Source organism: Aristolochia californica, unplaced genomic scaffold (genome assembly GCF_029961685.1).
Source record: "Aristolochia californica isolate CCGP_79_NKW_82.1479 unplaced genomic scaffold, dmAriCali1.0.hap1 SCAF_3, whole genome shotgun sequence".
Taxonomy (NCBI): Eukaryota; Viridiplantae; Streptophyta; class Magnoliopsida; order Piperales; family Aristolochiaceae; genus Aristolochia; species Aristolochia californica.
The window spans coordinates 21,705,283-21,716,650 of record NW_027181992.1 but is presented as its reverse complement, the minus strand read 5'-3'; positions in this window follow the sequence as shown (position 1 = coordinate 21,716,650).

Here is an 11,368-nt window from a genome sequence, read left to right as displayed (position 1 = left end):
TAGGACGCATCTTCATCATCAATCGGAGGAGGAAAGTTTACAACGTGGCTCAAGAGGTCACAAGTAATAAGAACCCTCTGAACTGATTGTGACCAGCTCATGTAATTGGAGAGACCTCTAAGTGGAATTATAGTAATACGGAGTATATCACTCTTATTACTACTGTATCCAATCTCCACGATGAGGCAAGTAAAATATGGAGGTCAAGGGAAAAGGCCTTCTTCAAAGAACAATTACTCTATGTAATTTGAAGAACCCGTAGACCAAATCAATCACCAACAAAAGAGAACAAGAACCAATTTCTTTCACAAAGGCAAGCACCAAATTATCAACAAATTTGTGCCTTTAGAAAGTGATAATAACATCCAGCCATCACTCAACTTCTCTTGTATTCATAAGAACAAAGAGAAGAAAGTAGATGTAACCGATTAGGCCTCAATCCAAAATCCAACACAAATGAGCAATAGACAAAAAATTAGAGAAGATTTAACGACAACCAAGACACTTGGAAGAGATTTATCTTCAGCTCATGGGAGACTTCAACGTAAGAAAAAAATTCAATTGTTGAAGTTAAAAAAAAAAAACGGAACTACAAAGGGTAAATGGCTGTTGGCATTTCATCAAACATGTAATGGGCATCCAACAACACAACACAAACCCATGAGCAACCTAAAGTAGGAGAAGATACAACAACATGTGCTGGAATTCTACCTCAAATGAGATGGATCCAAATTATATAAAGGTAATTGAATTTCTCCCATCAATCTTAATAAGATGCGAACAGCAAATGATCTTGATCACTCTTGTAATTGATTTACAAGGAGTCAAGATTATAACATCAATTTAGTCATAGAAATAAATCTTTACAACATATAAAGATTTATCTTGACTTGATGTGACTCAAATTCAAGAAGTAAAGAAAAACAGTAAAAAGGAGTATGTAAATAAGAAAAGGAAACAAAAAAAAACGTAAATAAGAAGATGATGAACTTATCTCTTTATGACTGAACTCCTTTTACAACTTCTTGAACAAATTTCATAATAACTCCATGAAGATATCCTAAACTCCTTGCTCTGATACCATGTAGAATTTAGGATCTCATGAAAGGAACTTTAGATCAACAAGAAATAAGAAGAAGAAGAAGAGAGAAGGAGAAGAGAAGAAGAAGAACGTGAAAGAAGAGAGTTTGGATTAAGGGAGAAGAGGGTTGCGTCAAAAAGAAAAATGAGGGCTGGATGAATTTGTGGAAAGAGAGGAGAGTGCTTCAATGCCCTACCTCTTAACCAATGCCTTTATTTATAGTTTAACAATACCCTTAGGGCTACAACTTGATAAAACAAAAGACATAAAAGGAACACATATTTACACTTGTATGCCATCTTTATGGAAAGTACCATATTTTACACATATGCCACTCCTTTGAGCTCATGGGCTTCTTGTCTTGAGCTCATGGGCTTGAGCCCATCTTCCAACACACAGAATGGGCCCCAATGTTTGCAACCATTTAATGGCTAACACCATATCAAATCCAGCAAAGGGAATGACCAAAAATTCAGCATTAAATACAGTAAAGCTAACGGAAAACGTTACTGCCTTACTAATCCCATTGTTAGGGACTTTCTCCCTTTTGGCCACTGACACGGTGGCTGTCGGATGAGGGAGGATCAGTAATTGTATGTGTTGCATGGCTGTTAAACTAAAAAAAATTGTGTGTACTGCCAGAATCCACTAGTCCCACCAATTCCTGGTCAAGGACTTGAGCTCCGACTTGCATCATTTTGGCTGACCTCTGCCTAGTAATAGCATGCAAGGATATATCCAGTGGTTCTTCATCAATGATCTCATGCATCTCCTCTGGATCATTTGATTCCTCCACCTCGAGCCAAAATAACCTTTTACATTGGTGCCCCACCCGGTACTGTTCATCACAGTTGTAGCATAGAATCTTGGACCTCTGTTTGGCAATCTCCGCACTTGTTAATTTTTTTATAAATTGCAGTGGGGAATTACTAGGGCGTGTATCATCTACAGGAGCCATATTCAGATTGTGTATGGAGGAAGATATTGTAGGGGTTGTCCCCGGAGACGAATTATGGCGGCGCCCTTGCCAAGTGGAGGATGTGTTCCTTTCACCTGGCCAACCCGGCTTACGTTGCTGTAACCGTTGTTGTTGTTCCATTGCCCGGGCCAAATTCCTTGCCTGAGCCAAATACTGAGGAAAAAGGAGTTCAACCTCTCACCTCAGAGAATCAGTGAGACCCGCAGTGAATAATGAGACCTGCTGGTCAACCCGTACCACCCCACCAACACGAGCCAAATTTTCTTGAAACTATTTTTGATACAGTTCAACCGAGCCAGTTTGTCTCAATAGGACTCAATCACCGAGGGGGTTGCAGTGGGCAGGAGGGCCAAATTTGATTGTGCATCAATTTTTAAATTCACCCAAATCCAGCCCTGCTCTTTCTTTTTCCACCTGGTGAACCCATAACTGGGTTTCATCTAACATATGGAAAGAGGCTAGTTGCACCATATCCCATTCAGCTTTACCTTGATTCAAAAACAAATTCTCACATCTATGCAACCAAATTAAGGGATCCACTGAACCATTATAAGTAGGAAAGTCTAACTTTGTGTGCCTTGGTATTGTGCCTCCATTTTGTGGTCCTTGGAAAGTTGTGTGCACAGGTCACTGCTCCCCTCTCCTGTTATGCGGTTGAGTCACCTCCCTCGTCTCTGGGCTCTGCTACCTTTCTGCCCTCATCTCAGCAAACATGCTAAGGACTTGCCTCGTCTCATCTCAAAATTGCTTCATCTCTACTTCAAAACCACAAACTTTTCCCAGAAATGGATGTGTTGCCTCCATGCTATCCTCTATCTTTTGCATCCTGGTTTGAAGGTCTTCATTGCTGAATGTATCCCCCATGTTACCCTGCCCTGATACCATGTTGTTACGGTCCCGGGTCATGGATCGAGTAACACGGCGTGGGATTTGAGACTCTAGTACTTATGATTGAAGTACTACTCTCGTCAAGGGTTATAGGTGAACTTTTCACTTGAGCAGTGCTCGGCCAAGAGGAACGTTCCCTCTTTGATAATGCTAACGAGTTGTTGTGAAGGGTAGGAGACCCCAACAACTATGTTGAACTCGCTAGAGAAAGATCTTCTCTTTTCTTGATAACGACAAAGACTGTTTGTGGCCCTCTTGATTTCTGCTCTGATAGGAGTGCCGAGCTTCTATCTTAATTAACTTTGAGCACAACTATGTAAGAATATTACCTTCTTCTTGCTTCTATGATCCCCTCCCAAGTTGCACTAGGACTACTCGTGAGATGAGAATGAAAATCCTCACTTTTTCTGCTCGGTAAGGATGGTTTGATGCCTCTAGCTGCTGTTGATGAGAAGGAGGAAGAACCCTCTCTTTGGGTTCAGAAAAGGGACAGAAAGTCTCCCTTCCTTGCTCGGTATGGATCAATGGAGGATGGATGAAGAGTGATGATCACTTTTTGAGGAAACCTATACCTCAAGATCCTCAAGGGAGATCTCCAACCCTAGAACTCGTCAAGGTGAGTCCCATGCCTGTTTAACCTAATTCTCAATGCTTGCCTTTTCTCTATTTCTTTACCCCTTAAATAGGGTTGACATCATAAGTGTTTTAGGGCTAAAAGAATAACAAAATTGACCCTATGACAATACTCCTTAAAAAATTCGAAATAAATCCTACTTAAAGCAATATAATTATAACTAATGAACTCAGAGAGTTATTGCCTCCTTCGTTGTGTGACTCGGTGTGCTATTGAGTCCACAACATCTGCCTCCCCCAAGAGAAAGAGCTTGTCCTCAATCTCAAAAGCTGGGTAGACCTGTTTGTCCTAAATATGGATCTCTAATACCATGTGGAATTTAATATCCCTTTTCCATGATCACGAACAAGAGAAAGAAGAAAGAAAACCGAGAAAAGGAGAGGAAAGCTCTTGGTAGTGAAGAGAAAAAAAATAAAAGGAGAAGTGTGAACTGCGCCAAGGAGAGGGAGAGAGAGAACCAACTCTGAATTGAATGTGTGACTTGATTAATTTTGACTTACAAGACCTCTATTTATAGTAGAGGAGGAGGTAGAGTCCTTATACAACTTATCATTCAATCCTAATTACATTCCAACTCTAAGTCTTCAATATAAGTAAGTCTATTTATACTAAACAACTAGAACACCAACTTGAGTAGAACTAGGAATCCTCTAATATTCAGATGAAGGGAACGGATAAGCCAGCTCGTAGCCTTATCCTTCTAGGCCCCACATGATCTCCCAGTGCACCTTGATAAGAGTGCCGGCCCTTGAGATCTTTGTGGGTCCCACATTGTAACAATTCTCTTTAAAATGTTTGGATTCATACATCATTTGCATCTTTAAGAAGTTTCAAGGATGCATATCCATATTTAAAACATGTGTAGAAATCTCCTTCATATAAAATTCCAAGCTATTAGGTTTGTACTAGTAGAATTTCAAAAACTTGGATAGTAAAACTTTTATGTTCATTTGTCGTGTGTGAATAAATTTTCTTTACTTAGATTTGTTACTGTTTTAAATTTTTTCCATACATAAACTAAAATGTTCAATTTGTTGCGATCTATTTGCCTTATCAAAATTGTTTACGGGATGAAGGGAAAGTGAAAACTCAAGTTTTGATTTAAGAAAATAGTACAAATCTAAAATGGAAATGCACAAATGTAGAGAGAGATAATTCCAAAAAGTGTTTGTAATTTTTAGGGATTATAAAATCTATTTACTTTTTATATAATAGGTTTTGCAATCGTCGGGAAAAGGGGTAGGCAAGGGATTTTAAACTGAGTGTTGACTCCCAATCCATAAGTCATTTCTTACAAAAAAAATCAAGTTGACTCGGGTAAATATCCCATGATAAACAGATAAATCACCGTACAATAATCTATCATTGTTAGGTAAAATTTTTGTAAATGGGCAAAATAATGGATTGCTTGACTCAGGTAAATATCCCACTGCACGTTCATTTGAGAATTTAATGAGCATTTTTTATTCACTTTAAAAGGTTTGAAACAATAGGTCATTTGTATCTTTAACATATTTCAAGCATGCATATCCATGTTTAAAACATGTGTAGAAATCTCCTTCTTATAAAATTCCAAGCTATTAGGGTTGAACAAGTGGAATTTCCCAAACTTGGATAAAAAAATTTTGTGTTCCTTTTTGGGGTGTGAATAAATTTTCTTTACTTAAATTTGTTATTGTTTTAATTTTTTTCCATACCTAAACTTTAATTTTTTTTTTTTGTTGTGATCTATTTTTGTTGCGATGAAGGGAAAGTAAAAACTCAAGTTTTTATTTAAGAAAAAACTATACATCTAAATTGGAAATGCACAAATGTAGAGAGAGATAATTCCAAAAAGTGTTTGTAATTTTTAAGGATTTTAAACTCTTTTTACTTTTTATATATTAGGTTTTACAATTGTCGGGAAAAAGAGGAGGCGAGGGATTTTTAACTGATTGTTGACTCCAGATCCCTAAGTCATTTCTTACAAAAACATTTTAGCCCATTACACTTTATTGACCGATAAATCACCTTGCAATTATCTGTGATTGTTAGGTCAACTTTTTGTAAATGGGCAAAATAATGGCTTGTTTGACTCGGGTAAATATCCCACCGCATGTTCACTTTAGAATTTCATGAGCATTTGTTATTCTCTTTAAAAGGTTTGGATCCATAGGCCATTTGTATCTTTAACATGTTTCAAGGATGCATATCCATATTTAAAACATGTGTAGAAATCTCCTTCTTATAAAATTTCAATCTATTAGGGTTGAACTACTGGAATTTTCCAAACTTGGATAACAAAACTTTTGTGTTCATTAGTTGTGTGTGAATAAATTTTATTTACTTACATTTGTAATTTTTAAAAATTTTTTCCAAACCTTAGCTCTAAAATTTTTATTTTGTTGTGATCTATTTGCCTTATCAAAATTGTTTACGGGATGAAGGGAAAGTGAAAACTGAAGTTTTGATTTAAGAAAAAGTATACATCTAAAATGGAAATTCACAAATGTAGAGAGATAATTCCAAAAAGTGTCTGCAATTTTTAGGGATAGTAAACTCTTTTTAGTTTTTATATATTTGGTTTTGTAATCGTCGGGAAAAGGAGGAGGAGGGGGATTTTTAATTGAGTGTTGACTCCCAATCCATATGTCATTTCTTGCAAAATAAATATAGTTGATACGTATGATTGACATATAAATCACTTTACATTCATCTATGATTGTAAGGTCAATATTTTTTAAATGGGCAAATTAATGACTTGTTTGACTCTGGTAAATATCCCATTGCATGTTCACTTGAGAATTTATTGAGCATTTGTTATTCTCTTTAAAAGGTTTGGATCCATAGGTCATTTGCATCTTTAACATGTTTCAAGCATGCATATCCATATTTAAACATGTGTAGAAATCTTCATCTTATAAAATTCCAAACTATTAGGGTTGAACTAGTGGAATTTCCATAACTTGGGTAACAAAAATTTTTGTGTTCATTTGTGGTGTGTGAATAAATTTTCTTTTCTTACATTTGATTTTTTTAAAATTTCTTCCATACATAAACTCTAAAATTGTCATTTTGTAGTGATTTATTTGCCTTATCAAAATTGTTTACGGGATGGAGGGAGAATGAAAACTCAAGTTTTGGTTATAGAAAAAAAGTATACATCTAAAATGGAAATGCACAAAGTAGAGAGAGATAATTCCAAAACATGTCTATAATTTTTAGGGATTGTAAACTCTTTTTTGTTTTTATATATTCGGTTTTGCAATTGTCGGGAAAAGGGGGAGACGGGGGATTTTTAACTGAGTGTTGACTCCCAATCCATAAGTCATTTCTTACAAAAAAAAATATAGCCTTTTATGCATGATTGACCAATAAATCACCTTACATTCATCTATGATTGTGAGGTCAGCTTTTTGTAAATCAGAAAAATAATGGCTTGTTTGACTCAGGTAAATATCCCACCACACGTTCAATTGAGAATTTAATGAGCATTTTTTATTCTCTTTAAAAGGTTTGGATCCATTGGTCATTTGCATCTTTAACATGTTTCAAGCATGCATATCCATATGTAAAACATGTGCAGAAATCTCCTTCTTATAAAATTCCAAGCTATTAGGGTTGAACTAGTGGAATTTCTCAAACTTGGATAACAAAACTTTTGTGGTCATTTGTAGTATGTGAATAAATTTTATTTACTAACATTTGTAATTTTTTATATTTTTTTCCATTCATATACTATAAAATTTCATTTTGTTGTGATCTATTTGCTTTGTCAAAATTGTTTACAGGGTGAAGGGAAAGTCAAAACTCAAGTTTTTATTTAAGAAAAAAATATACATCTAAAATGGAAATGTAAAAATGTAGAGAGAGATAATTCCAAAAAGTGTATATAATTTTTAGGGATTGTAAACTCTTTTTAGTTCTTATATATTAGGCTTTGCAATCGACGGGAAAAGGGGGAGGCAAGTGATTTTTAATTGACTGTTGACTTTGAATCCATCAGTCATTTCTCACAAAAAACAAAATTGCCCTTTACGCATGATTGCCCGATAAATCACCTTAAAATCATCTATGATTGCTAGCTCAGCTTTTTGTACGTGTGCAAAAAAATGCCTTGTTTGACTCGGGTAAATATCCCAACATTCGTTCACTTGAAAATTTAATGAGCATTTGTTATTCTTTTTAAAAGTTTTTGATCCATAGGTCATTTGCATCTTTAACATGTTTCAAGCATGCATTTCCATATTAAAACATGTTTAGAAATCTCCTTCTTATAAAATTCCAAGCTATTAGGGATGAACTAGTGGAATTTCCCAAACTTGCATAACAAAACTTTTGTGTTCATTTTTGGTGTGTGAATAAATTTTATTTACATACATTTGAAATTTTTAAAATTTTTCCCATACATAAACTCTTATATTTTCTTTTTGTTGTGATCTATTTGCGTTATCCAAATTGTTTACGGGATGAAGGGAAAGTGAATTTTGGAAAAAAGTATACATCTAAAATGATAATGCACAAATGTAGAGAGAGATAATTGCGAAAAGTGTTTGTAATTTTTTGGGATTGTAAACTCACTTTAGTTTTTATATATTAGGTTTTTCAATCGTCGGGAAAAGGGGGTGGCGGGGGATTTTTAACTGATGGTTGACTCACAATCCATAAGTCATTTCTTACAAAACAAAATATAGCTGTTACGCATGATTGACCGATAAATCACCTTACAATCATCTATGGTTGTGAGGTCAGCTTTTTGTAAATTGGAAAAATAATGGCTTGTTTGACTCAGGTAAATATACCACCGCATGTTCACTTGTGAATTTAATGAGCATTTTTTATCTGTTTAAATTGTTTGGATCCATAGGTCATTTGCATCTTTAACATGTATCAAGCATGCATATCCATAGTTAAAACATGTGTAGAAATCTCCTTCTTATAAAATTCCAAGCTATTAGGGTTGAACTAGTGGAATTTTCCAAACTTGGATAACAAAACTTTTGTGTTAATTTGTGGGGTGTGAATAAATTTTCTTTACTTACATTTGTTATTGTATTAAATTTTTTCCAAACATAAAATCTAATATTTTTTTTTTTGTTGTGATCTATTTGCCTTCTCAAAATTGTTTACGAGATGAAGGGAAAGTGAAAATCAAATTTTTATTTAAAAAAAATATACACCTAAAATGAAAATGTACAAATGTAGAGAGAGATAATTCCAAAAAGTGTTTGTATTTTTTAGGGATTGTAAAGTCTTTTTACTTTTTATATATTAGCTTATGCAATCGTCGGGAAAAGGGGGAGGTGGGGGATTTTTAACTGATTGTTGACACCCAATCCATAAGTCATTTCTTAGAAAGAAAGATAGCCTTGTTACGCATGATTGACATATATATCACCTTACAATCATCTATGATTGTCCGGTCAGCTTTGTAAATGGGAAAAATAATGGCTTCCTTGACTCGGGTAAATATCCCACCGCACATTCATTTTAGAATTTAATGAGCATTTGTTCTTCTCTTTAAAAGATTTAGATCCATAGGTCATTTGCATCTTTAACATATTTCAAGCGTGCTTATCCATGTTTAAAGCATGTGTAGAAATCTCCTTATAAAATTCCTAGCTATTAAGGTTGAACTAGTGGAATTTCCCAAACTTGGATAAAAAAACTTTTGTGTTCGTTTGTGGGGTGTGAATAAATTTTCTTTACATACATTTGATATTGTTTTAAATTTTTTCCATACATAAACTCTAATATTTTCATTTTGCTGTGATCTATTTGCCTTACCAAAATTGTTTACGGGATGAAGGGAAAGTGAACACTCAAGTTTTGATTTAAGAAAAAAGTATACATCTAAATTGGAAATTCACAAATGTAGAGAGAGATAATGCCAAAAAGTGTCTTTAATTTTTAGGGATTGTGAACTCTTTATACTTTTTATATATTAGGTTTTGCAATGGTCAGGAAAAGGAGGAGTGGGGGATTTTTAACTGAGCGTTGACTCCCAATCCATTAGCCATTTCTTACAAAACAATATAGCCCGTTACACATGATTGACTGATAAATCACCTTACAATTATCTATGATTGTTAGGTCAACTTTTTGTAAATGGGCAAAATTTTGGCTTGTTTGACTCGGGTAAATATCCCATCGCACGTTCACTTCAGAATTTAATGAGCATTTGTTATTCTCTTTAAAAGGTTTGGATCAATAGGTTATTTGCATCTTTAACATGTTTCAAGGATGCATATCCATATTTAAAACATTTGTAGAAATTGCCTTATAAAATTCCAATCTATTAGGGTTGAACAAGTGGAATTTCCCAAAAAGTTGGATAACAAAGCTTTTGTGTTCATTTGAGGTGTGTGAATAAATTTTCTTCACTTACATTTGTAATTTTTTAAAACTTTTTCCAAACTTAAACTCTAAAATTTTCTTTTGCTATGATCTTTTTGCCTTATCAAAATTATTTATGGGAAGAAGGGAAAGTGAAAACTTAAGTTTTGATCAAAGAAAACAGTTTACATCTAAAATGGAAATGCAAAAATGTCGAGAGAGATAATTCCAAAATGTGTTTGGATTTATTAGTGATAGTAAAATTTATATATATATATATATATATTAGATTTTGAATTCGTCGGGAAAAGAGGGAGGTGGGGAATTTTGGACTGAGTGTTGACACCCAATCCAAAAGTCATTTCTTACAAAAAAGATATAGTTGTTATGCATGATTGACATATAAATCACCTTACAATGATCTATGATTGTCAGATCTTCTTTTTTTAAATGGAAAAATTAATGGCTTGTTTGACTCAGGTAAATATCCCATTGCACGTTTACTTGACAATTTAATGAGCATTTGTTATTCTCTTTAAAAGGTTTGGATCCATAGGTCATTTGCATCTTTAACATGTTTCAAACATGCATATCCATATTTAAACATGTGTAGAAATCTCCTTCTTATAAAATTCCAAGCTATTAGGGTTGAACTAGTGGAATTTCCCGAACTTGGATAACGAAAAATTTTGAGTTCATTTGTGGTGTGTGAATAAATTTTCTTTACTTACTTTTTTTTTTGTTCTAAATTTTTTCCATACATAAACTCTAAAATTTTCATTTTTTGTGATCTATTTGCCTTATCAAAATTGTTTACGGGATGAAGGGAAAGTGAAAGCTCAAGTTCTGGTTAAAAAAAAAGTAGACACCTAAAATGGAAATGAACAAATGTATAGAGAGATAATTTCAAAAAAGTCTGTAATTTTTGGGATTGTAAACTCTTTTTAATTTTTATATATTAGGTTTTGCAATCATCGGGAAAAGGAGGAGGCGGGGGATTTTTAACAGAGTGTTGACTGCCAATTCATAAGTCATTTCTTACAAAAAAAATATAGCCCGTTACGCATGATTGACAGCTAAATCATCTTACAATCATCTATGATTCTGAGGTCAACCTTTTGAAAAAGGGCAAAATAATGGCTTGTTTGACTCAGGTAAATATCCCACCACACGTTCACTTGAGAATTTAATGCGCATTTGTTATTCTCTTTAAATGGTTTGGATCCATATGTCATTTGCATCTTTAACATGTTTCAAGCAAGCATATCCATATTTAAAACATGTGTAGAAACCTCCTTCTTATAAAATTCCAAGCAATTAGGGTTGAACTATTGGAATTTCTCAAACTTGGATAACAAAAGTTATGTGTTCATTTGTGGTGTGTGAATAAATTTTCTTTACTCACATTTGTAATTTTTCAAAATTTTTTCCATACATAAACTCTGAAATTTTCATTTTGTTGTGATCTATT